The 26,589-nt window shown below is 32.1% G+C and overlaps 1 protein-coding gene across 6 annotated transcripts in view; it reads right to left on the reverse strand.

The window, feature by feature from the left end:
* The window catches only part of LOC142330985 (arylalkylamine N-acetyltransferase 1-like), a 535,412-nt gene that overhangs the window by 253,450 nt on the left and 255,373 nt on the right, over positions 1–26,589 (reverse strand). Inside the window, exon 2 of one of the 6 annotated variants that reach the window (XM_075376489.1) lies at positions 13,137–13,181. The exons of the other annotated variants lie outside the window; for them this stretch is intronic. The gene's annotated coding sequence lies outside the window, so the exon portion shown is untranslated. The remainder of the gene's footprint in view (positions 1–13,136; positions 13,182–26,589) is intronic. 6 annotated transcript variants of the gene reach the window in all.

Genomic DNA, 26,589 nt, shown 5'->3' on the forward strand with positions numbered 1-26,589 from the left:
CTCAACGAAATCAGAAGTTGAACATGCGTAGAGCGATGTCGCACCGTCATGTTGTAGCCAGCAGTGTCTGTTCCTCTTCCAAGAGTACGATGAACTGAAATAAAATATCCTGATATCGTTCTGCATTAATACTGACTCGAAAAAAATAGGACCGATTATTTTCTTCCGCGACATCGTGCACCACACGCCCATCTTCTGCGGGTGTAATTGTTTTTCAAGATAAACGCGGGGATTTTCAGCACTCCAAATTCTACTGTTTTGTGTTTTGGCTGTTTACGTAGCCATCCAAATGAAACCGTGCTTCATCTGTGAAAATTAACGAATCCGTAACATTAATTCCCTCGCGCAGAAATCGACGGAACCATTGACAATATTGTAGCCGTTTTTCTTTGTCGGGCTCAAGAAGTCGACGAACCGTTTGAACGCGATAAGGTCGTAATTTTAATCGTTTGGTCGTCCGATGAACAGTCGATTTACACAAATTAATTTCAACAGACAAACGTCTGATCGATTTATTTGTCGAGGCAAGTAATCGGTCTTTGATTTCAGCGATTGTATCTGTATTCAACACTGACGCAGATCTTTTGAGTTCCTTGTTATTAACAGAACCGGTCTCTCTAAATTTTGCAACTAACCCCTTAATACTGATGTTTTGTTAGGAGCTGGTTTATCTGGGTACTTATGGCGAAACAAATCTTGCACTGCGACCGCTGATTTCGTACTGAAGTACGACTCAACAATGAAAACACGTTCATCTAGCGAAAACACCATCGTGTCTCTAGCAATACACTGAACGTTATGATTGCATTGTTGTTACTATCGGTAGTGTTCTACTGCGTCGCCGCGATTTTCAGATGTTGGACGAGTCCATTTCAGTAACGAGTAGGGGAGTAAGGATGACTTTTGAAATTTCATGGATGAGTGATTGATGGATGGGTTGCACTTTATATGGGACACCCTGTATTTGTATAAAGTTATTTTAAACATTTGGTTAGACCTTATTTAATGTCCAGTTAAAAAATCCTCGAAGAAAACACATTAAAAATAAATTTTGAGGAGAAAGATTATTTTGATGTATATTATACAGGATTAATAATTTAAAACCAAGTCATGATGTTGAATTAGAGTGGTGTATAGAATGGTACTACCAAAACGGAACGATATAATCATTCAAGAAGTATATGATAAAAAATATTTTGTTAGTAATGTAGAGGAAAAATTGAAGGGTTAGGAAAGAAGATCTAGTTGTAGAATAATAAAAAAATAAGGTACTTTTCAAAAGATGATTTTAATAAAAGCATAGCTAGATCTTTTTTAACTCATTTGTAATATTTGCGTCCTACTTATATATGTAACTAAGAGCACAACCATTGTTTCTGTTCAGTGGAAGGGGAAACATAAGGGCGCAGATAAACATTCCCTGTAATCAGCGTAAAGTTTGTTAGACTTCGCAATACGTAAGTTATACAGTGTGGTGCTATTATATGTAAGCTTGCATGGAAGTGCCTTCGGCAGCAATTACAGGCTGGATTGCTTACCCACTTATCAATCTCCTTTTAACAGTAATGATTTTACCACACAGGCAGACGCTATAATAAGTTTGTTATTTACGTTCATTTATTAAGTTCGTTAGTGCACTTACATACATATATATCATTAAAACATTATTTTTCAGTATATTACAAAATATTTTAGTTTTTCTGCATTTTTTTCTAAAATTTCCTATTTTATAAAGCTTTATCACTGTATTAAAACCATAGAAGTTACGAAATGTAATCCAGCCAAGAAGTGTTGTGTTCAGTTGTAAATGGGCTCATTTAAACTCATTTATCAAATATAAATGAAATGATTTAAACCCATTTTAAATTTTCATCAGATAAATCGTTATAAGTATAACGGGCAATTAAAATTTTCAAAGATAGTTTTGTTCACGGAAAATCATGTACAGTTTGTGAAAAACATTTTATAGAAGATACCGTGATTACAGACGATTCAGTTATAAAGCAAACGGTACGAATCTTCTTTTTTTTCATCCTATTCCCCTGGGCGATATACAGTGAAGTATTGCTCAGCCCAGGAGAGTGTCCTTATACTCTAAGAGGGCTCCCCGCCCAACATCAGTACGTCCGGCAGGACAGATCAGCCCCCTGTCGGATCTTTTATGTCTGCCTCAAATCCCCAGGCAGGATTTACCGGGCCCGACTGTGTCGTTTCCAGGTGCCAATCCAGAGAACGGTCTCGGTCTTAACTATGACTGCCTCAAACCGCCGATATCATGCCCGACTATGTCGTTCCCAGCACCCCCTTCCCCGCCAACGACCGCGTCTCGGTTTTTCCGTTCCCCGTACCTGAATGCCCCTGGAGTCCCCACCCGATCACCGGAACCGACCTGGGCATGCCGGCCCTCACGGATGGGGCTGTCCATCCTTCCCTACTCTACACTAGTAGCCGCGCATGATACCCTCGGCGACTTTGATTCCGATAACCTCAAAAGCAAAAGTTACCAGTTTCCAGTTCTTTTCATCTGCGAGTATATAGTTAATCAGATTCTCGGGCAGTAGACCATCCAAGCCCGCCCGCCTTCTCTGATCATCCCATTCTGGACAATAAAAGACCGTACGCTTGACAGTGTCTTCACCGGGACAGAACAAACACCAATTCAAGCCAGCACATTCGATTCCCTTCAGAAAGCGGAATCGAATATTGCTTCCTCCAAACACTAGAACCTCCGGAAGGAGTATTACTGCTAAACCGAAAGGCGCTAACTCCGAAAGGACTTCAGGGAACGGACTGAAAGGGAATTACGCGGGGAGTACGAAACTTATATGCGCCTAGTCTCCCACGAACAGCCCCAGTCAATTATTTCTCATCGGTCTAAAGGATTGGAACGTAAATACCAACTTCATCCTTAAATAAAACACAAAAAACCTATAACCGCTACTAAATAAATAATGACCCGCCCGATAAACGAAAAACACAGCAGCAAGGGACATTTTCCAGACTCTGCGATTAGTGAGGAAGTAATAAATGCTCGCTAGCTATCTTTATGTTCCGTTTCGATTTTAAAAACAGAGAGTCTGAAGATACTTTACAAAGATGATACTTTCATATTATTTTTAAGAAATTTTAAGAACTAAGCATTATATTTATCCCAATATTTTTCATTAAGTCGGAAACCTGAGTGAGGGGTCACCATTCATCAAAGGATGAACAGCGAAAAGAAATTGCACTTAAAAAAATAAAATAAAAATTTTCTTTTTTTCAAAAATTAGTAATATTAGAATAGTTTAAAGGAGGCTTTATCATTATACTACAAATCAATCTAGGAATACAGTGTAGTCAAATGATGGTAAGCAACATTTACGCAAATGTATATGTACGCTTATAAAAACATTTAAGATAAAATTTAATTTTTAGAAAAACGAACTGGTAATTTGGGCTTGTAAATTTTTCTCTAGACATTCTGTAAACCACTTAGCAACATTACACAGCAATTTTAACTCTCATATCAACGGTATACGGAATGTTCCAGGACGTATTCTTCGAACTTCAGGTACACTGATTCAGGACACCAAAATGAGAAAAAATGTTCATATCGACATAAGTTCCATTTTGCTTATTTTCCTTCTGGATGCCATTTCGTGATTTTCAACAAAAAAAGTTATTTCTTAGGAATTAAATTTTGGCAGATCTAAGACTGGTGTCTTATTGTAGAAAATAAAAAAAATTTGAAAACATCACCTTCAAAATTTCTAAAATGGCGGCCATCTTAATTTTTACTTCATTGTACGAAGTAAAGAAAGTATTGTGATCGCGAAAAATTTCAATTTTCAGATTACATCTCCTTTTTTCTTTCTTTTAACTTTTTTTACTTCTTTGTACAAAGTAAAGAAAGTATTGTGATCGCGAAACATTTCATTTTCATATTTCAACGGAAATATCCATTTTGACCATCTCTGAATTCATTTTGACCAGTTTGGGCGTGACATCTGTACGTACCTTATGTATGTATGTACGTATGTAACTCGCATAACTCAAAATCGATTAGTCGTAGTATGTTGAAATTTTGAATTTAGCACTGTTGTAACATGTTGTGAGCCTCCCTTTTTGATTGCAATCGAAATTAAAATTTTAATTAATAAATTATTTGGATCTTAAAGAGAAGGCACATCGGTTCGAATCAGACTTCATCTCTTTTGTTTTTTTTAACTTTTCTTTTTTTAATTTAAATATCTTGATTTAATAATTATTAAACTGTGATTGTAAAAAAAAAAATTACAATAAATAATAATTCATTGATAATAAAAAAAATTTAAAAAAAATTATTAATAAAATAAAAATAATAGATTTGGTGAAACATGTGATTATTTAATATTAATTGGAAATTATGATTTGAGTTCGTATTATTTTTGGATTTTCTTAGCACATTCTTATAAAAATTGTACATTTCTATAAAAAAAAAAAATTATTAAATTATTTGACAGAAAAATAAAATACATTTTTGAAATATATTCAATTTAAACTGATTGTTGAATTTTTTTTATTACTTGTGCGTAATATGCACAAGATTTCTGGTGTGTCGTATAAATAAAAGTTAATAATAATTAAACTATTCTATTTAGTGAACTCATGTATACTGGTTACAAATATTAATTTTGACTTTTCGGTGTAGAATAATTAGTTATTATTATTGGATTATTTGGTAAACAATTTATTTAAAGAGTTATCAAGGGACTTTTTCTCTAATCTAATATTTCAGATAAGGTTGTTGAATTAATAATTGTATAAATGGTTGATGTTAATAAAATCTAATATTTTAGCAATTATGTAACTGTCCACTTTTATTAAACAATTGGAGGATAATATCTCACTTTCAAATGAAATAACTTTAAATGAAGTGCAGGAAAAATGTGTATATATAATTTAATAGACGTACAAGGAATTCATGTGGTGTCTATATCAAATTTTTTAATCTTCAATATCTTTGTAAATATTCGTTTGTTAAAATTTTACCTGTAAAAAACTGTATTAAGCATTTTATTTTGAACAAAATGACACCTCCTTTGTAAAATTCAGTTGACAAACAACCGAGTTATTGCATAAAATTAACTTAAGTTTTTCTTAAAACATAAGTGAGACATAGGTCTGGGGTCACGTTTCTTATTTCTTTTCGTTTCAATTTTTTAGATCAAAATACATAAGGAAGCGATAAATTTATCCCTCAATTTGTACCCCAAGAATTTTAGAACGGCTTAATTTCAGAGAGGGAGCAGAAATCAGGATTAAATGTTTCGCGAACCAAAACTCACTAACGAACCGTTTTTTGATCTATGTTTATATAAACGTTTTTCTTATTTTTGGACATAGAATCATATCCCGTGAGACTGTTGTGCAATATGGAATCATTCTGTATATATTTATATATATAAAAATAAATCTCTATACCTCTCATATTTCCACCTATGAAGACATTTCGCTAACTTGTATAGATTAATAAACTGATCTGAAATCAATTTATCACTAACTAGCCGGTCAGAGCTCACTACTTGCCCTTCCCGTCTAGCCAGGGGGCTCCGCTCCGACGACCCCCACCTTATTCATTATACTCATGGTGGTGAAAATAATATTGTTAAATAATAATTAGAGCCTGTACAGTTACAAAAAAATATCAGTGTATTGTAATTTCTTCAGAGCAACAGTTTGGTCAGCACAGGATTCTAAACTTTGAGTTACCTGAAGTATGCGAGTTTAAGAATAATCGTTCCTCATCTTAAAAATAGTGGTTATAATAGTGGTTACCCGTCCTTTGTACGTAAAAATTTATTTTGCACGACTCTTAAGCGTTACCCGATAAACACCGCGAGGAGGTGATCGTAATTAGTTTCTTAATTTCGTTTTTATTTTATGTTTTTAAGTTTTTTTTTGTATTTTTTTTGAGAAAATATTATACAGATACACCATAAACTAACAGATGTGTAGTCCTTTTTAAACATTTTTTTATTGTTCAGGTAATCAAATTGAAGTTTTTTTTTTGTAATGAGGTGTTACAATGATCAGGATGAAAATACTTAAAAAGTTTTATCAAAAAGGCACGGAAACAACAAAATTGTTTAAATAAAAATAAATATTTGTTATAAACTAAAATTTTATACTTGGTCTTTAGATGTTTTTTCCCCATCAACGCATCAACTAGTCGCATCAACGATAAGACTCTTAGCGATTTAAACAAAACTAAGTGTTAATAAGTAATTAGGCAATGAATACCAAATATTTCCTCACAAACGGGATAACATACTGGAATGAATTACAAATGGGTAACAAATATTGGAAGATTGTTTTTAATTGTAAATATTTTTTAGACAAAGAACGTCAACCAAATGTAGGATTTTAAGATAAAACTGTAACGCTTTACTAGTTTAATAACTCTGCCTAGAATATATTTTTAAATAAGCTTTTATTACGTAAGAAACTAAGTCGTAAAGAAAAAAGGGTAAACATAGTTTTTAACTTTATAGTTATCATTTTTACGGTAGAAATAAGTTTTAATACTACTGAATTTTTATTGGATTCCATTCCTTTTTGTATTGGGTACTCAGCTGATTGGTTTTTCCAGATAGAAAATGATTGAGAAAAACATCGTAATGATTGAAAAATAAGTAAAGAACTTTTGATTTTACTATTTTTATTTTATTAGTATTAGGCAATTCCATTATATTAAATAATACAGGGTGATTTTTTAGTCCTGTTACCGAATTGTTAATGTCTTGTAATTTTTTTCTAAGAAAGGGAAATTTTGTTTTGTGACACGAAGTTGGTAGCACTACTCAACCGGTATAGATACGGCAGTGTGAGTTGATTCTCCTTGAGCTGTGTAAACTTTTGTGCCGTTTCCCGGTCGTGTTACAAACGGAATATCACTATATTCTACCATAGAGCTAGGAGTTTTCATTCCTGAACAATATGTTCCTACGAAATCGTACGCGAGTGTAATCCAAGCTTGTACGCGAGTGGATTCAAGCTTCAACACTAAAGAACACTGTGTTTAGAAATTCGATTCCGTTATCATTTATGAGAGACCTAAACCAATGGAAATATTGAAATCGCTTGTTTAAATCTGGAGGCTGAAGCTCTTGGACTAATCGTACGCAATACGGATACGATTTCAAATTTTTAGCGGCTTTCTGAACACTCGAATATGATAAACGGACTTGCGTGGAAAGTTTTCGTAAACTTTTCCGTGGAGAATTGAGCGATCTTGTTTTCACATTCTCTAAAACGTCATCTGCCAAGCGAGTCGGTCGACTGCTACGTTTTCTGTCGCATACACTACCTGTCTCTCGAAATAGGTTTGCTAGCCTAGAAATTGACATTTTTTCTGGTGGAGGAATACCAACAAATTTAATTTGTAGTGATTCTTTTACACTCGCGTACGATTTCGTAGCAAAATATTGTTCAAGAATGAAAACTCGTTCTATGGTAAAAGACATTCTGTTCGGCACACAACCGGAATCGGCACAAAAGCTTAACATCTCAAGGAGAATCAACTCGCACTGCCGTATCTATACTGGTTGAGTAGCTTTACCAACTTCATGTCACAAAACAAAATTTTCCTTTCTTAGAAAAAAATTACCAGACATTAAAAATTGGGTAACAGGACTAAAATCACTCTGTAGATAACATTGATAGACAAAAACAAAATATTTTTTATGTTTCTCTAAGTGTGATACAATTTTTTGAATTGCTTATTTGCGTATATTACAGATCTCTGAATTCAATTTTTCTATCACCCTTAGTTTTAAATAAATTACGCTTCAAAAAAAATTAAGGGAAAATATAGTTAAATATGTAAAATTTATAATTTTGCAGGCCATACCTATGTTAGAATGATTTCGCTGATGCTTTTCGTTTATAAATAGCCACAGGCACATCCCGAATTAATGTCTAACAGTAATCGGCTAGCATGTTAGTAATTCTACTTCCTTTATAACGGCATTCCATCACCGAAATGTCTGGTGGAAACGTTCACCGTGTTTGTCACTTACGTCTCCGAGGTTTGAGAAAAAATGCAGATATGAGTTGAAGAAATGTATTTGCAAAGATATATTACATCCGTTAGCTCTGTATGAAGTGAGAAATTGATTAACAATATCGTGGTAATATTGGATTTTTGTTTGCCGAGAAAACGTTTGCAAACGTCTTTAAATGAACCCCAAGCTGCACTTTCTGCATATTCAACATTGAGTTAAATACATCATCTTTGACCAACTCTTTTATTCGAGTACCAACAAATATTCCTTCTTTAATTTTTCCTTCACTTACATTCGGAAATTTCTGCCTGCTGTACAAAAATCCGGGATTATATTTCTTCAAAATATTTCATTAGTCCTAGCTTCATATGAAGAGGGGTAAAAATATTTTTTGGGTTAAACTAAGGGTTCATGAATAATACTTTCCCCATTTGGATTTAAGTTGTTTGGTTTCTTCCACTCTTTGGTAACATAATGTTTATTCCTAGCTCGGCTGTCCCATTTGCAAAGAAAACACATGTACTTAGTATAGCCTAACAAAATAGCTATAACTTTCAAATCACCATATATGTTCCAGCTATGTATTTTATAATTTATTTTTTCAAGAACGTCTTTCATCACATCGTATGTCTCTTTCAAATTAATATCATAAGCGATTGGTATCGAAGGATATTTGTTACCATTGTGTAGTAGAACCAGTTTAAATTATACTTGGACGAATCTATGAAAATGCGCCAGTCCTCAGTTTTATGAACTTGTTATAAGTGCAGCATAAGCTCATCAATATTTGTGCAATAAACCAAATTATTTTAATCGATGAAGTAATGAGAAATTTCTTTTCGTCAGCTTCGAAAGCCCAAAAGTTTTGTATTTTTTTAAAGTAAATTCGAATCTTACAGTCTTGATCTTGACCTTTTAAGCTTGATTTTATTGATAAATTTAAATTCCTAACCAAGTTGTTTAATTCACCTATAAGATGTGGCTTTGAAAGATAATTCAAAATCAAAATCATTGTCTTCTTTAGTACTGCCTGATTCTTCATCGCTGCTTTCGAAACATACATTCACAGGTGGCTCAAGAACTGGAATAATTTCACTGTGAGGTACAGACCTGATTACAGATTGCAATGAAGGATATTTTACAGTATGTTTAAATTTTTTAGAAATTACAGAGACATTTGTTAAACGAAAGTAACAGTCGGTTACATGATTTTTTGGTTCACGTCAAACCATTGGTACACCCAATGGCAAAGCCTTCCGTGTACCTTTCAGCCATCCTCTTAAATATACCGAACAATTAGTACATACTATATGAGGAGCCCACGTATTTTCCTGATAACCAATTTTACACTGAAAGTACAAATGATATGCTTTTTTAATTAATGGTGTAATTTTTTTTCTATTTGATTTTACGGAAAACTCACCACATATATGACAAAGGACATCAACATCATTTACAAAATTTCGAGGTATTATGACACTGTTAACAAACTTAAGACAGCAATAAGACTGAACAAAATTAATTCATTTCTAAATCCAGTCCTTAATACAAACAAAACAGCTATATTTTCACCTGAATATTTTCACCTGCACAGACATGATTGTCCATGAAGGCTCACTCTTCAGTATTAGATATGATGTCATAATATGTGACTATGATATGATTTAATTCTTTGTCCAGTATTGTTTATTTGCAGCTTACAAATTATGTTAGAAAGTTAAACAATAAAAAATGAGCTAATAAAATACTAAATAGGAGCTTAAAATGATAACTATAGGTTGAAAAACGAAAAAGTTTCTTAAATAAAATTTAAAAAGTTTTCAAAAATGGTGGTTGATAGAAAGATTCTCAGTTAATATTCGTTTTCAGCATCAAAAGCCAGTTTAAAATCATGTATCGCATGCTAGGAAACAAAAATTATGTTTATCAGTGCAATCATCAGCCCATTAAATTCCACTACTTTCTACTGCCAAAATCTTTCAAAAAAATAAATAAAATGCATGGGAAAAAGTAACCGTTAAACATCTTTTCTAAATAATTCATAAAGTAGAAATTATTTAGATTGACCGTTTGATGACGTAATGCGAAAATTAAACTCCGTAGTTTTTGGAAGTATTTTAATTTCTCACCGCATTATTATTTTCATACTAAAATCATTGGGTAAATAATGATACAGAAATAATTTCAATTGAAAAAACGAATCAGATATAACAGGTTTATTTCACTCACCTTGATGTTTATGATTTACTTTACAAGTAGCACCAGAGCTGTGCACTGCTATGAGCAACACTAGACGTTTTCAAGAATTTGACCTGCCAATCTACGAGTACATTATTTCAGCTGTAACTCATTATTCTTCGTATGGTATTTAAAATAATATTATATCGACCAAACAATTATCGTTCTTACGTATTATTTATTACACTTAGATTAATATCTTAAAGTTAGTAAAACTTAATTAAGTTTTAATTAGCTTGATTTTAATTATTAGCAATGGAACAAGTTTTTTCAGCATCTAAAAAAAAAAAATTACCTTTCTCCTTTTCTTGTCTGTGAACCAAATTATCATCTGGAAAATCCTCCAGATATTCCCTCTCTACTACCCTACCGTAGTCTTTGATTCTTATATAACGTTATTTAATTAGGTCACAGGAGCAACAATAATTTTTTTAAAGATTAAATTTGTTCGTTCATATAGTTAATAATGCTTTTTTTAATCTTGTTTTTAATTAAGCGATGAAAAAATATTTTTTCTTTTTATTAACAATTTCCCTGTTCCACGATGTTGTAGTAATAACAGTAGGAAATAATTATTATAAATCAAAAAATTACCCTTGATTTTTGTACTATTTGTCGTTTTGTATATAAGAAAAGCGGAGTTTCTTGCAAATCATTTAGCTTGTACCGGAATGAGACTTGTACAAACTACTTTTAACATCTCGAAATCAACATTGATAATGCAATGCAGCTTACCAGAGTAAGCCATTCAATTTCCGAATCGCCGCTCTTCCATGATCAATCCTAGCTCTTTATATCAACCTCACACCCTCCATCCTTAGAAATAAGTGTTCCCAAGTACTTAATCTTGTCACAATTTTACACTCCCTACATCTCTGCAACGAAATTCTCTTCTCTCTCACCTACTGCAACCTATCACGTTTTACTTAAATTAATTTTCATGCTCCATTTAAGATATTCCTGTTTTAATTTCCTTATCATTTATAAGATATCCTTAGCATCATTACCTAGTACCACCTGATTCTTTGCAAAGAACAGTATATACTAGCAGTCGTTCTATCTAGATTTGATTAAAAATTGTAAATAGTCTTTCTGATTAAACATTATAAGGGAAAATATTCCCAGAGAGAAAGACAATTACCGTTATGTTTGGTGAGCTAAATAAAATAGGAAAGTTAAATAAAGGTTATTCCCTAGGAACAGAAACTGTGCAGATATGCGAAAAGCAGTGAGCTTTTTGCTTCTCTGTATTTTACATTAATAAATAAGTAGTACTAAAAAAAAAGTAATAAGTAAAAGTAAAAGTAATAAGTACTGATAAATAAGTTGTAGTAATATATGTTTTTTGTTTTAAAATACAGATGAATAGTATTTGAAATATTATATTTTTTATCATGCGAGTGGTAAAACCATTAATGGAAAAATGTTATACGTTATTAAAAATTAAAATCTCTGTTGCAAAGTTTGAAACCTAGTAGAGAATGCTTAAACTTTGCTAAGATATTCAAGTAATATTCAAAAATATATCTACGTAAGAATTTTTTTTTAGGAATTTTCATAGGCTATGAAATTTAAAAAATGAATATTCTTGATAAAGACTAAAAATAAAGTATTCCGTTTTTATTAACAACTGTAAGTAATTTTTTAGTTTAGTTTTAAATAAATTCAGAAAACAACAAATTTTTAATAGATTAATCAATTCAATTTTTATTAATCTGTTTTCATGGTTTGCTTGACTTTACGCTTTATATATATATATATAGACTTTATGTTTATTTGTAAAAATTTGATTATTTAAAATTTAGTAAGTCCATGTAACTGCTGGACTCATCACCAATAGAAACATTGTTAAAGGAAGTAGTAGTGGTTTGTAATAAGTAATTTTCTGAAAGTATATGCCCTTACCACCCCAACCCCGAAGAGGGAAGATACCCACCTTGTGAGGTTACCGGTCGCCACACCACCCCTTTCGTTCCGAGCCATGAGAGGCTTTACCGAAGGTCGTCCATCTAACTGATTACATCTCACAGTCATCAGCCAGGCCTCAGTCGGGATGCCACCGATGTAAATGCCTCAACAGACATTTATATCAGTAAAATACATATCAAATTTCGCCTTCACATAGGCCTCAAACGGATATCTTCACATCCAACCTACCATAATTCCCTCAAACTAACTAACCGAAAACGCGGAAGCGCGATCCCCGCGCCTAGTCCAAATTTGACAGCACCGTTCGTGACTGTGAATGCCTCAGAAAACGAACGAGTTGAAAGTTAAATCACTGTTACACTCATACCAATCAAAATTACCAAAATCAAAGTTACCGAAACGTGAAATACACTTATGACACGAAATAGTATTCGCCGTCTGGCGCGTAGTATGATGAACGGTTAATAGCAGGTAAGATATTTTTATTTATAAGAATAATACTTCTGTATGGATGTGAGACATGAAAACTATGAAAAATAAAAACTAAAGAAATGTGAAAGTGTGAAAGAGATTAGGGAAGATTAAATAAATAAAAAAATTTAAAATGAAGAAGCAATGGAGAATAAAAGAATTTTAATCTGTAAAATTTTGTTGTATGAAAAGTTAACTGCATAGAAAGATAAGATTAATTAAAATCATTAATTAAAAGCTAAGATTAAGACAATGAGAGAAGAAAATTTCATTAAAACAGTGCTAATAAGATCTCTAGAAAGTGAAAAAGCGAGAGACTGGATAAGAGTAAAAATTATAGAAGATGTAAAACAAATTTAGGATCTTAAAATTTTAGCTGTTATGTTGATTGCCCAACTGTAAGCATTCTGTGTAATATTTAACGTAATATTAAATAATTTTACGTTCTATAATTAATTACATCTATATTACCTTAAAATATTATTTTAGTTCTTCGTATGGTTTCTGAACACTTACCTGCAACAGAAAAAAAAAATGTTACAAATATTTTTTATCAATAATTTTATAATTAGATTATTTTAAAAAATAAAATAGGAATTATTCTTGAGACTAGCATAAGATTCCCTCAAGTCTAAATACGAAATATGGTAAAATCAACGAAGTCAATAAATTTAAATATCTGGAAAAAATAATTGAAATTAATAGTTTATATAAAGAAGCGAATCAAACAAGGGTGAGCAAAATGGAATTAGCCTGACAGCTAACAAAAGATATCTAAAACCAAAAAAAAAAAAACATCCCAGTAAAAGCAAAAATCAGTCATTACAATATAGTAATCAAATAAGAAGGCATATACTCATCGAAATGAATCTTTAATTTAAAATCAGGTTAATATATTGAATAGAAAAAAGAAAGGACTCTATAAAAATAGGGGAAAACTAACACAAATTTAAAAGGAATAAAAGGATCTTTACAAACCCCATGAAACTAAGAAAATGTCAGATTCCATTAGAAAAAAAAAGCTAGATTCTTCGTTCACCTTATTAAAATGAATGATAACAGGCTCATAAAACAAATCTTCAACCACATCTACAACAAAAAGAATGGAAATCAATCGACCTCAGTGATTTATAAAAACTTAAAAAAATGAAAATATCTGAATTGGTTCAAGATAGAAAGATGTTCAGAAAACTAATATAACGTTTCAGGATTTCAAAGAGAAGATAAAAAGCAAACAACAAAGTCTCGTCAGAAGATAAACGGAAAAAAACAAAGTAGGAACTATTGGATGACCAGGAAAGAAAAATGCCTAGAAGAAAGAATTGTGAAAGAAAGATTGTTGTTTCACGTGGTCCTCAATCGGTAAAATTCGGGGAAAAATAATTATGCTAGTTATATCATAATTTTTCCTGTGAGTTTGATGCTAGTATTTCATTTCAAAAACCGGAAAAATCAACATATTATCACTTCCCTATACAATTTTGACATATCATTTTATAGAATTAGGCCTATTCTTAAACCTACCGGGTTGGTCTAGTGGTGAACGCGTCTTCGCAAATCAACTGATTTTGAAGTCGAAAGTTCCAGCTAACGATTCCTAGTAAAAGCAGTTCTACTTTTATACGGATTTTAATACTAGATCGTGTATACTGGTGTTCTTTGGTGGTTGGATTTCAAGTAACCACACATCTCAGAATTGGTCAAACAGACTGTACAAGACAATACTTCACTTATACTCATACATATCATCCTCATTCATCCTCTTATGTAATAGCTGAAAGTGATTCCAGGTGGATAAACAGGAAAAAAGGTCTATTCTTAAAATTTCTAAAAAATAAACTTTTTTTTTTATTCATAAATGTTTTACTTTTTTTATTAATCATTTTATCAGAAAATAAGAGAAGGATTTTATAAGGATAATAATAATTTTCTTCTTTATCAGTGACTCCGTGATGGGTGTAACTTTTAAGTTACGATTACCGGTGGGACCACTGACCCCACGGTGGTGGTCATGGTGGTGGGGAGGTCCTACGCTAATCTCCTCCGCTCTGTGAATATATTGCAGTATTACCGGGTGAAACAGCAGTCCTCTCCGTACGGAAGGGCCAGGGGGAAGATCTTCACCTCCGGGTACTTGCCTATGATGGTACGGCCGAACAGTTGAGCAGAGATATCGCCGAAAAAGTGGAGGGTGCTACTACGGCCCTGGCTGGAAGGGGTGGTAGGAGGGTCCACATCCTTGTTAAGGACATAGATGCTCTTATGACGCAGGATGAGTTTCTCAGGGAAATTCGTAAAATAACTGGTGAGTCCGTCACTGTAAATGTTTTATCAATGCGGCCGGCTTACGGTTCGATGCAAGCAGTAATGCTAGAGTGCTCCACTTCCTTGCTAACAAACTGCTGTCTGATGGGCGTGTTCACATCGGGTGGGTGGCTTGTCGGGTGACGCGGCGTGCCTCCGACGAACTCTGCTTTAGATTCTGGTGTCCAGGCTACAAGGCAAAATTCTGTAACGGCGCAGATAGAAGTGGCCATTGTTTTAAGTGTGGCAAGGCCGGCCATGTACGTAAAGATTGTAAGCAAGAGCCTCGATGTACATCCTGTGGTTGTACGGTCATGCGCCCGTAGGTTGAGAATGCAAGACGGGTCCATCTGCTTCACAGTAACGTCATGGTGTCTTTGATGGACAGCTCCACCCGGGAGAGGTGGGAGGCTTCGGTCTTCCATCTTCAGTAATCGGGTGGGGCTCCTTTGACATGCCACTGTGGGGAATGTAAGACCGTAGTCCCGGTGGGGGATCCCTTTGGGAGTTCCCCACTATAGGCGAAGCGTCAAGACCGGAATCCCGGTGCCCGGCTGCCTGGGCGGGGACCGAGGTAGTTGAGGCGAAGGCATCCCCCGGAGCTGATTTTATGATTAATTGTGTGTCCACCTCCAGGTGGCGAGGAAACTACAGATATATAAAAAAAAAAATCTTTAACGATTGGATATTATAGACTGTTTAGTTTCCTGTTATGAGATTTTATCCGAGCGTAGAATCAAAAGAAAAAATTGATTCCTCAATAAATATTAATTTTAGAATAATAAAGTATTTTTACAAGGAAGGATATTTTAATTGTACACTTCGTTAAAAAATGAATAATTCAGTAATATGATTACTGCCAATTTACGCAGTGTAAACGTACCTTGGTGTACGTGGTGTGTATATATATTTCTATTAGCATCAGTTATGGAATACTCAATTATATCGTCTTATTCTCCCATTCTCATTATTATTTTGTTTTTATAATTAGTTAATTCTAACTTATATGTTAAAACTATATTTATTGTTAGATTTATTGATTAATTTAATGAATAACTAATAAATAAACGTTTTTATTAGTATTTACTACTACTATAATGTAGTACATAGGGAAAATAACAGAATGGATTGTGAAACTTGTTTTTAGCCGAAATAATACTCTTATATCATCGACATCATAACCACTACAAATCTCCATCATGATTCCTAAAATTTAGAATCGATTTATTTTAATTTAAATCATTATACTAAGTTCAAAATTAAATTTTAATTTATTGCAAACCCATTCGTTACCGGTTGATAGGGCTATATTTTCTGTACATCATTATTTTAGTTTTAAATTTGAAGAAGGAATGCAATTATAAGTACTCCTTATAAATTATATTACATTAAAACCACCATAAGGTTTTATTTTAGAGGATGATATGTATGAACGTAAATGAAGTGTTCTTTTAAAATCTCGGTTCTACCATTCCTGAGATGTGTGGTTAACTGAATGAAACCTCACCATCAGACAACACCCCAAAGAAAAGTTTTCTTCCAGACATCCTATCGTCATCGAAATCTACAATGCAATCGCCGAGCTGATCCATCGTAACACATAAGTGACTTTCTGCTGGATCCCTAGTCACGTGGGGATTCCGCGTAATGAATTTGCAGACTCTGCTCCTAAAGACTCATGTAGTCAATCATCCTTCACTACACGTATTACTACATCCGACTTTATTAACCATCTCAAACAGGCACTTTGCGCGAAGTGGTAAGATGATTGGATTGCCACGGTAAATAACAAACTTCGATATGTCAAAGATACTGTGTTGCCATGGAATTCCTCCTACAGGAAAATTTGCCGAGAGAAAGTGATCCTCTGCCGATTGTGAATAGGATAGACGTGAACTACTCACGGGTACCGATGTCAGCAGAGAATGCACCGATATGAATACGACGTAAGTACCGCTTGATGCACAGTTTAGCGGTGCAGTCCTTATGGATTACATTCTTTATGCGGTCTTGCGTCGTAAATTTAAATTGCCCGGGAATTTTCGTCAAATCCTGGGCAATAATTAAGAAGTATTGGACCGGGTATTTTTATTTCTTTGAAGTATTAGTATTTTATATACGTTTTAATAGTGTTCTTAAATTGTTTGTGTACGGTAGTTGTATTTATTTATGTTTAACATTTTAGATTAATTTTTTTATTTTGTCTTTGTTTTTAGTATTTTAGTTTGTGTTTTAATTTTGTTTTTACATTTCTATTTTTAGTTTTTATTTTATTTTAACTTTTTTGTTATCTTATTAGATTTTATTTTTTATTTTATGTTTCATATTTTTGCGATGATAACGCGGAAAACTTTTTCGCTAAAAAAAAAACCAACGGTATCCACGATCTACTATTCAAAACCATATATATATATATATATATATATATATATATAAATTAACTAAATGTCTTTACTAGGAAAAAAATATTCTTTTACTATGATAACGCGCCTGCTCAAACGTTTCAGGTTGTTGCTGCTAAACTCCATAACCCACGCTTCCAAGTGCTTTCACATGCGCTGGCAATGGCTCGCAGCGATTACTTCCTCTCCTCATACCTAAACAATTAGCTTGCTAGATGAACATTCATTTTAAATGATTCGCTTTTTATCTAGAGTCGGATAAATTGCATTGTACTAAGATTATTAAAAAGTTAGAAACTCTTCGATCTAAATGTATCGAATTGCATGTAACTACGATGAAAAAAGTTATGAAAATTATTATTCTTTCAACCAAGTCGCGAACTTTTCAAAGGTTCCTGTATTTTAGCTCAGAAAAATATATTGTCAAATCTATTAAAAATTTTATGAAAAAATATACATTATTTTAATTATAATCGGGATGACTTTCTACTAATTTATATAGTCTTTTTTTTAATTAAAAAAAGTATATATATATATATAAATAAAAATTTATAAAATTGTGTACATTTTTACATTACAATGTCACAATTATGTTACTCATATTGTAATGAAAAAAGTAAACTTATCCTGGGTCTGGGTATTCAAGATAACATAAAAATTACTCAGAAAATATCTAAGGGTATTTATTACTTATATTACCGCTATTAATTTTCAACAGTAACTATAATTCAGTCCCTCTCAAAGTCGTAATATAACAGCATATATTATTAAATTTAAAATATTTATTAACAAAGTTACAAGCATTTATAAATTAATTATATTATTATTAAAAAAATAAAGTTTAAAACAAAACGGAAGACAACTTCAATTTAAAAGTAGCAGAACCAGCACTGCTTCGTTATTGCTAAATTTGAGTGTATATATATATATATAGACAGAGAGAGATTAAATGAACACGAACACAGTTGAAACTTTGATAAAACATTAACAAAATGAACATTACGGAACTTCATAAAATGTAACCTTTCACAATTTCCCCTTCCCCCTCCCCATTTCATCTCCCCCTTTCCTTTCCCCTTTGCCATTTTCCTTTTCCCCACTTTCTTTTTCCCCATTTTAATTTCTACCATATTCCCTTTCCATTTTCTTCATTTCCCTTTTCCCTATTTCTATTTACTTCCCCATTTCTCTTTCCCTTATTAGCCTTTCCCGTTTCCTTTTTCCCCCTTTTCCCTTTTTCTTTTTTCTCCTTCCATTTCCTTTTCCCCGTTTTTCCCTTTAACTTTTTTCTGTTTTCCCCTTTTTACCTTCTTCCCTTTTACCTTTTTCGATTTTCTCCTTTCCGTTTTTTCCCTATTTCCCTTTTTCGATTTTTTTCTTTCTCCCTTTTTCCCTGCGCGTAAATCGGTCCAGTAGTTTTTAATCTATAGCGGATACACATATTGGAAACATTGAAATGGAATCATAAACTATTTAGTGTCTGTTGTTTTTACGTCCCACATATAGCACTGTTTTACAACAAAAAAAAGCATGATTTTACATGTCACAGGTGTGACATCTTAGGTATATAAATAGTAAGTATATAACAACGCGCGTATTCGATTGCAACGTTGTGTCAAAATTTCAAAGCAATCCGTGAAGAACTTTCGGAGATTTAAGATTTTGAACGAATATATACATTTTTATTTATATAGATATCAAACTCAGCTCATTTACACAATTCATTACATTAATGAAGTGTGCTTTATCACGCAAAATATTATTTCTTTAAATAGTTTCACCATCTTAAGACTAGTTTTGCTTTATAAGCATATAACATATAACTTTGATTTAGAATGCAGAGTGATTTAGATTAACCAAAACATAGGTTTGCGACTAATCGGATCTCACTGAGTACAAAATTAAATTTATTCGTTTTAATTTTGGAAACGAACAGGAGGAACCTTCTTGCAATATTTATTTTAATTGCAAAACTTGTCTTCAGAGAATGGTTGATGACATTTTTATTAAATGTTTAAGTGTAGAAAAGTTTTCTCTTAAATAATATCTGAGTTTTATGTCGATGAGAACTTTACTTGGAAAGAATATATCAATTTGGTTAGAATACATGTGTAAAAGTTTTGCGTAAAATATATTTTTTAAAGTATATTTGTCCCAGTTTCTGTTTTGAAATTAGTATATTACGCTTTGGTAAATACTAAATTGGAATATGGGGTAAGTGTGTGGGATGGTACCTATTGTTGAACAATAAAACCAATTGTTACAGCTCAAAAAAAAAAATAGGTTATTAGGCAGATATGCAGAGTGAGGAGATCTGAACATACATTTCACCTGTTTCAAGATCTGGGTATACTTCCACTTACAGATCTTTTCATTTTCCGCATTATGCGTATTTTCTTCTTTAGAGGAGGGCAGACAATTGAAAATCCCCTTGTTTATTCGGCCAGGTTTTGATCAAGGAATATGGTATTTCTGTCACAAGCAAATTTTTAGGCTTATAAAAAATTTTTTTTACATACTCTGTATCGAGCATTTTCAATAAACGGCCCTTATACATTGCAAGTTTAATTAATTTGAAGGGATTCTTGAAGTTTGATTATTTCTATTTGATAATAAAGATATTGAAAATTTCTTTTGGCAGTCTTGACTTGAATTTAGGAATGCGAGAAGTATATTTTGTGGTGGTCAGGAACTGAATTTTTTAATAAATTACGGGATAATACTCACTTTATTATTTATTTATTTTTATTTTTTTCACCTGCCATTTACTGCTCTTTGAATTGCTCTAAAGGTTCTTCAACACAATTTTCTTAGTTAATGATGTACCTACCCACCATTTTTTCACTAATATGTATGATTAAAAGTTGTTTTTTGTATTTAAATTGTAAAATTTTATCATTATATTGTATATTTTTATAAATACATGTCATAGAATAATGTATGGTAATTTGTACATGTGGATTTTAGTGGTAATAAAAAAATTGAATTTTGAAAAAGAATTTGAATATAAATTACTCTAAACAAAAAAATTACATCATATATTTAATAAACCGTATAATAATTATTATTTACTTCAGTCTTGTTTTTTTATGCATGTATAAAAATACGAATCAATTATCCACTTGTTATATATAATTATTCGTTATCGTATTTGGTTATAAGGAAAAACATACTTTAAGAAATAAATTTAACATTATCTTTATGATTCATAAACACTTTGTATTTGCATAAAAGTTTTTTTTTAATAATAATATCAGTTGTAAAATACAACAGCAGTTGTTTATAAAAAATAAAATTTATTCGTAGTATTATTTTTAAGACATAAATAGTACGCAAAATACGTATAGCAAATAAAAAAACTCATTATTAAACAGTAAACTTAAGAGATAAGCAAAAAACGAACATGACTTTTTTGTTGGAAATACATTATTTATAAATCTAAATAAACTGGAAATTATTATCTCTAAATAAACTAATAAAAAAAAAAATACTTTAATATAGGAGTCCAAATTGAAGATTTGAGAACATTCACATTCTTTTATTTGCGGATAACTAGGTGGTGCTGGGTGAGGTTGAGCAACATGTAAAATACAAATAAGAAAGCTTTTTGAGGAGTATGATAAATGGAGGCTGGAAGTGAATATTGAAAGAACAAAATATGTTGTAGTAGGAGTTAAAAAACAGGATACTGTTACAAATAAAGGAAAAATAATTTAGTTGGTGAGTTTAAATATCTGGGTACTATTTTAACATTAGATGGAAGGGTAGCTACTTGTAGAACGAAGAGGTCTTCGGAAGAAGAAGAGGGAGAAGAAGAAGGAAGACCAACCACTCGCCTCAACATCACGGACTGGAGTCCGGAACAGAGCCCAGCAGAGATGCGTCCTGAAGGGCAGCCATACCAGAAGCGGATGAAGAGCTTCTACACAACCTCTCCTATTTCAAAACTTACAGTAAGATAAAATAACCTAGCAATTGCGACTCCTCCGGAAAAGGAGACGCATTGCTCCCTCGTTACAGGTAGTACCCCGTTGTGGCGTATTCCTGCTAGCCTATTAAAGAGTTAGCACCGAAAGGACTTCAGTGGACGGTCTGAAGGGGAATTACGTCGGGAGGACAGGCTTTATAAGCCTAGCCTTCCGCGGTCGGCCCATGAAATGGGTTCGATAACGCTGGTTTAACAACGGATTGGAATGCAATTAAATCCGTCTTAAATTCACTAAATTAATAATAGACAAAACTTGAAAAATTAGATCCGAGATTAAAAAATAACCTTTTTAAAAACAAGCCCGATTAGAATGATCCAGCAGCAAGGGACTCTGTCCAGGTTCTGCGATAAAGTAGGGAGTAATAGACTCCAGCCAACTCTTTGCATTCCATTCCTAGCTACTTGTATTTTGAAAAATGTTGGTAAAGGTAGAATGATTACAAGCACTTAAATCTTATTTTATGGAGTATTCAAATATCATATTACACATTAATCTTCAGTTCTTTCGTTGAAAGTTGCTTTGCGTTCCCAATTTCATGGATGAGTGATTGATGGGTTGCGTTTTATATGAGACACCCTGTACATTATTTCACCTACATTCCTCATCGGTTTCATGAACAATACAGAGTGGTTTATTCAGGAGAATCTTTTTTCCATCGCATCGTAATACCAATCTGTATAATGAATTGTTTATTTAAGTTTTCTTTATACAATTGTCGCACCAATCCGGGAATAGTAGAAATGTGATTGCTGGAGGAGATAGTGATCTGTTTTATTGGATAAGTTTACAGTAGAAGGGATTAATAGAGCCTCTTTCTGGCCTTGAAATAGATTTAGTGTCTACCTTCATCACGATACTGGCCACTCAGACCTTACTTCGCTCGTTCTTCCTGTTCAACCGGGAAGTTCCTCCCCCTGGACCCTCAGTGTGTTCATTAAATTCATGCTTGTGAAAATAATAATGATAAATAACAATTAAAGTATTATGTTCATTGTATAAAACTCAGTGTATTGTAACTTTTTCAGAGCAACAGTTTCGTTAGCACAAGACTCAAAACTTTGAGTGATCTGAAGTAAGCTACTTTAAAAATAGTCGGCCTCTATTTTAAAGATTGTAGTTTTAGACGGTTATCCGTTCATCTTACGGTTAAATAGTATTTTTCACGGTTATTAGTGTCACCCGACAAATACCACTAGGAGATCACTATGTAACATTGAGTTTCTAATTTTTTTTAAATTACAAAAAACTTTTTTTTATGTTTTTTAATCAAGTAACCGGAGACAGATGCAGCCAGTCGTGGCGAGTGGCGTCGCGCACTCAGTAACAGTGCTAGTGACAATGTTGGTTGATCCGTCGCACATAAACCTCTCAACCTTTTAAGCGAGTTTTAACGAAAACCCAAAGAGATTCGAAATAGAAAAACAGAACATTTTGTAGAGAATTTAATTTTAAATATTGTAAGTGTTCTACGAATTTAATGGAGGTTGGATTTGATCAACAGTTTAACAATATTTAAGCTGAATATCGGCAAAGAGGATAATCCGGTTGTTATCGCAAGCCATTAAAATGGTAACCGTATTGAATCGGTGAATCATTTCATAACGGCATTGCTATATTTTTTCCAGATGTAAAATCTACGTTCATGGAAAATTTCAATTCAATCGAATGAGTAGTTTTTGCGTGAAAGAGTATCAGACTCAATGAAACTATTAGATTCTATACTATTTTTATAAAGAAGAGGATTTTTTTTGTTTGTTCGGGATAAACAAGAAAACTACTCCATCAATTGCAACGAAATTTTTACCCATCTCTCTTGGCATAACTAAGAACGTTTTTAGATATATTTCATCTCGAAAAAAAATATATATATGTAGTAGTGGAGATTTTCCAGTTGAAACAAAAACTTCAATGAATTGAGTATTAATGAAGTTTGAACTGCGAGTCTCTATGACTGTGTGAGCTGGGTTTCATCTTAATGATTCGAATCAATGGAAAGAATAATATTACAAAAATAATATAATTAAATTTAAGTTAAATAAAATAATATTAAATAACTTTATAAATCTTTATTAAAAATAATGGTTTTCCCGTGATGACTGCATGTGAGGCTAGAGTGGTGAAGTATACGAGCATCTCGTGGGCGACTCCACTAATCATCACCATTAATTAGTAACAAACGGGGTGCCCCTGGGGCGCTGTTTTGGGAGGTGCAATTGGGTTTTATTATATCTATGCAAATAATAGTCTTATTTTCGGAATTCAAACGGGATATTTGCTTAATATCTTTTAATAGATACATGTTTATATATAAAGTTTGTCTGTCTTTTTCGCATCACCCGAAAACCAACCGATCGATTTCTTTCAAATTTTTAGGATGTTAGGATACATTCGTGTTATACCAGGAAAGGTTGTAATCATAAACCGTGGCTCTAAGCTCCCTTGAATGTTAAGTTGTTAAAAATATTCATTATTTCTTCGGCCCCAAGGAGGGTAAATATGTAAATTAAATATATATTTATTAAGGAAAAAAAAGATTAATCCTTTTATTTCAGTATTATAGTTCTACCACCATGGCAAAGAAAAAAGTTGTGAATTTTTGTCCTCGAAGATTTGTGTACTTTATTTACCGTAGTCCCTATTATTCTGTCTTTGTAATTTTATTCTTTTTCATATTTTTATAAATCTTGAGTACTTGACTTGTTACTTATCTGTATTATTTTCACAACCATGAGTTTAACGAACACTGAGAAGTTTCAGGGGGCAGAGCCTTCTGGATAGACGGGAATGGCGACCGAAGCGAGTTCTGCGGCCCTGGGGTAGGCCTCGTGACTCCGGGAGGCCCCGAAGAGTCCCTGACTTAGCTCCGAGGTTTGCCTGGGCTAACCTGGGTCCCGAGAATCCACGTTCTACCTAGAGATGTATATATTTGTATAACACAATGTATTTCAATATTCACTTCTACTATGTTTCGATCTCGTAGGTATTAAATTTAACAAAAATATTAGACAATTTTTTTCTGTGCAGTAAATATCTTTGCTAGGATAATTGGTGAAACTTAACCACTTACAAATTTTTTAAAGCTATCATACCTACTTTTTTCATTTTTAACAGTAAAAATAATGGTTATATAGATAAACTTGTAAGAACTTTTTTCTTTTTTTTTTTTTTACTAAATCGTATGTTTCTAAAGTAGGTAATATTATATAAGTATCTATGTTATATTCTATATAACTCTTATTAAGGTAGTCTAATAAGAAAATTAATCAAAATTTGTTCTAATTATCCAGTTTTCAACTGTTACTAAAAAGGACGTTAGTTACTTTAACCTAGTTTAAAGCAAATTGGAACATTATATAATGTAGCAACTTAATGTATATTTAAGTTTAACATTTATAAGTCGGTTTACTTTAATTTATAAAACTAGTAGATTATATGTTTAAGTTATAATTTATACTTTTTCATTGGTGTGATTTTTTTTACAACAGATTAATAAATACTGACATTAAAAATATTACTTATTTTATAAAAAAATATAGTTGAAATTTTAAAATATCCTAATTAGTTCGAAAATAGAGTAAACTGTTTTCTTATGTAATAATTCTTATGTAGTTATAATTAAAACGTGTGAAAAAAATTATTTGTAAAAAATTGGCTTATATAATACGTAAGGAATCTAAATAATAATTATTTGTTAAGTAAAACTTAAATAATTCCTTTTATATATTTATTTAATCGCTTATTTTTTAGTAAAAGTCAATAATCATATTATAAGGCCAAGTGTCATCCAAAATACGACCCCCGAGACCATTTCATCAAGGTTGTCTGTATTTTATATATATTCTTACTTTACGCATTTTATTAAAAAAAACTTTTTTTAAATTTATTTATCTATTTTATGAACACCTTACAAGTTTACTCATTTACACTATATTTAACTCATTTATGTCTCCATTATGCAATAACAATAATCTGTGTTTTAGGTAGATTTCAAGAATCATAGGTAATTATATTTAAGGGAATGTATTAGTAATATTACATAAACAAAAAATCCCTTTCGACACGCTGGAAGGCGTAGGTAGATTAAAAAATATTTCCATCTTAAAGTTAAGAAAAACTTCAAATTTACTCAATACAATGGTTGCATTTAAAAAAATGTTTCATATGTTTAGCATACCACAAAACCTATCTTCTTAAAATTTCAGCAACCTTCCCGTAAGGGTTGTTAATATCAAAAATTGTTTTAAACAAATGTTTTAGGTTTAGAGGACTAACGATCACTTTAAAACGATTCGACACTGTACCTATTAAGGGAGGTATGATTTTTTTTTGTCTTTTCCACCCCCATTTTTTCCACCCCCTGGGCCAATGGTTGGTGATATCAGAAAGCTTTACTTAGATAATTGTTAGGCCCTTATCTAAAGAATAGTAGAAACTTTAAACGAATTCGATATTTTACTTAATAAGAAAGTTATAACGATATTTCGTTTTTTTTTCGAAAAAGCCACTCCCATTTCCAACCCAATGGTCCGATTTTGTCCGTTAACGAACTGAGATTTTGGGGCATTATATTTTATGTATTAATTTGAAAGTGATTGGCGCAAAATTACGGTGGTTATTTTGTCCACAAGAATGTGATATATATATAAACTTTTTAACTAGTGGTTATGGAATCTAGGAGATGTGAAACGCGAAGATATGTCGAAATTTACCGGAAATCAAATCATGGTACCCATTACAATATGTAGTTTTCCTATGAAATCAACCTAAAAACACAGATTATTATTACATAATGGAAACATAAATGAGTTAAATATAGGGTAATTAAGAACACTTGTAAGATGTTAATAAAATAGATAAATAAATAAAACAGATAAAGTAAAACTAGTGAGTATCACCTACGTTTAACAACGCTGTTTTTTAGATTACTTTCTGATATGGTCGTCATTTACTTAAAGTTGCCTGTTTTTATACTGCTAATAAAAATGCCCGTATAAAAAGTTAATTAAAATTAACTGCGGATTTATTAATAAGAAAATACGAAACTGCGTGTTGCTATTTTTTTCCATTGTTACTTCATCTGTTACCTGTATTCGTATTGTTACGTGACCTATTGTAACACCTCTATTGGTTGAAACAACAAAATAATTATTTTTGCCCTACTCTATTTTTTTTTTTAATTAGACAATTATAATTACAGTGTTTTCAAAGCTTAGAATAAAGTATTTGGCT

Source organism: Lycorma delicatula, chromosome 10 (genome assembly GCF_047948215.1).
Source record: "Lycorma delicatula isolate Av1 chromosome 10, ASM4794821v1, whole genome shotgun sequence".
NCBI lineage: Eukaryota > Metazoa > Arthropoda > Insecta > Hemiptera > Fulgoridae > Lycorma > Lycorma delicatula.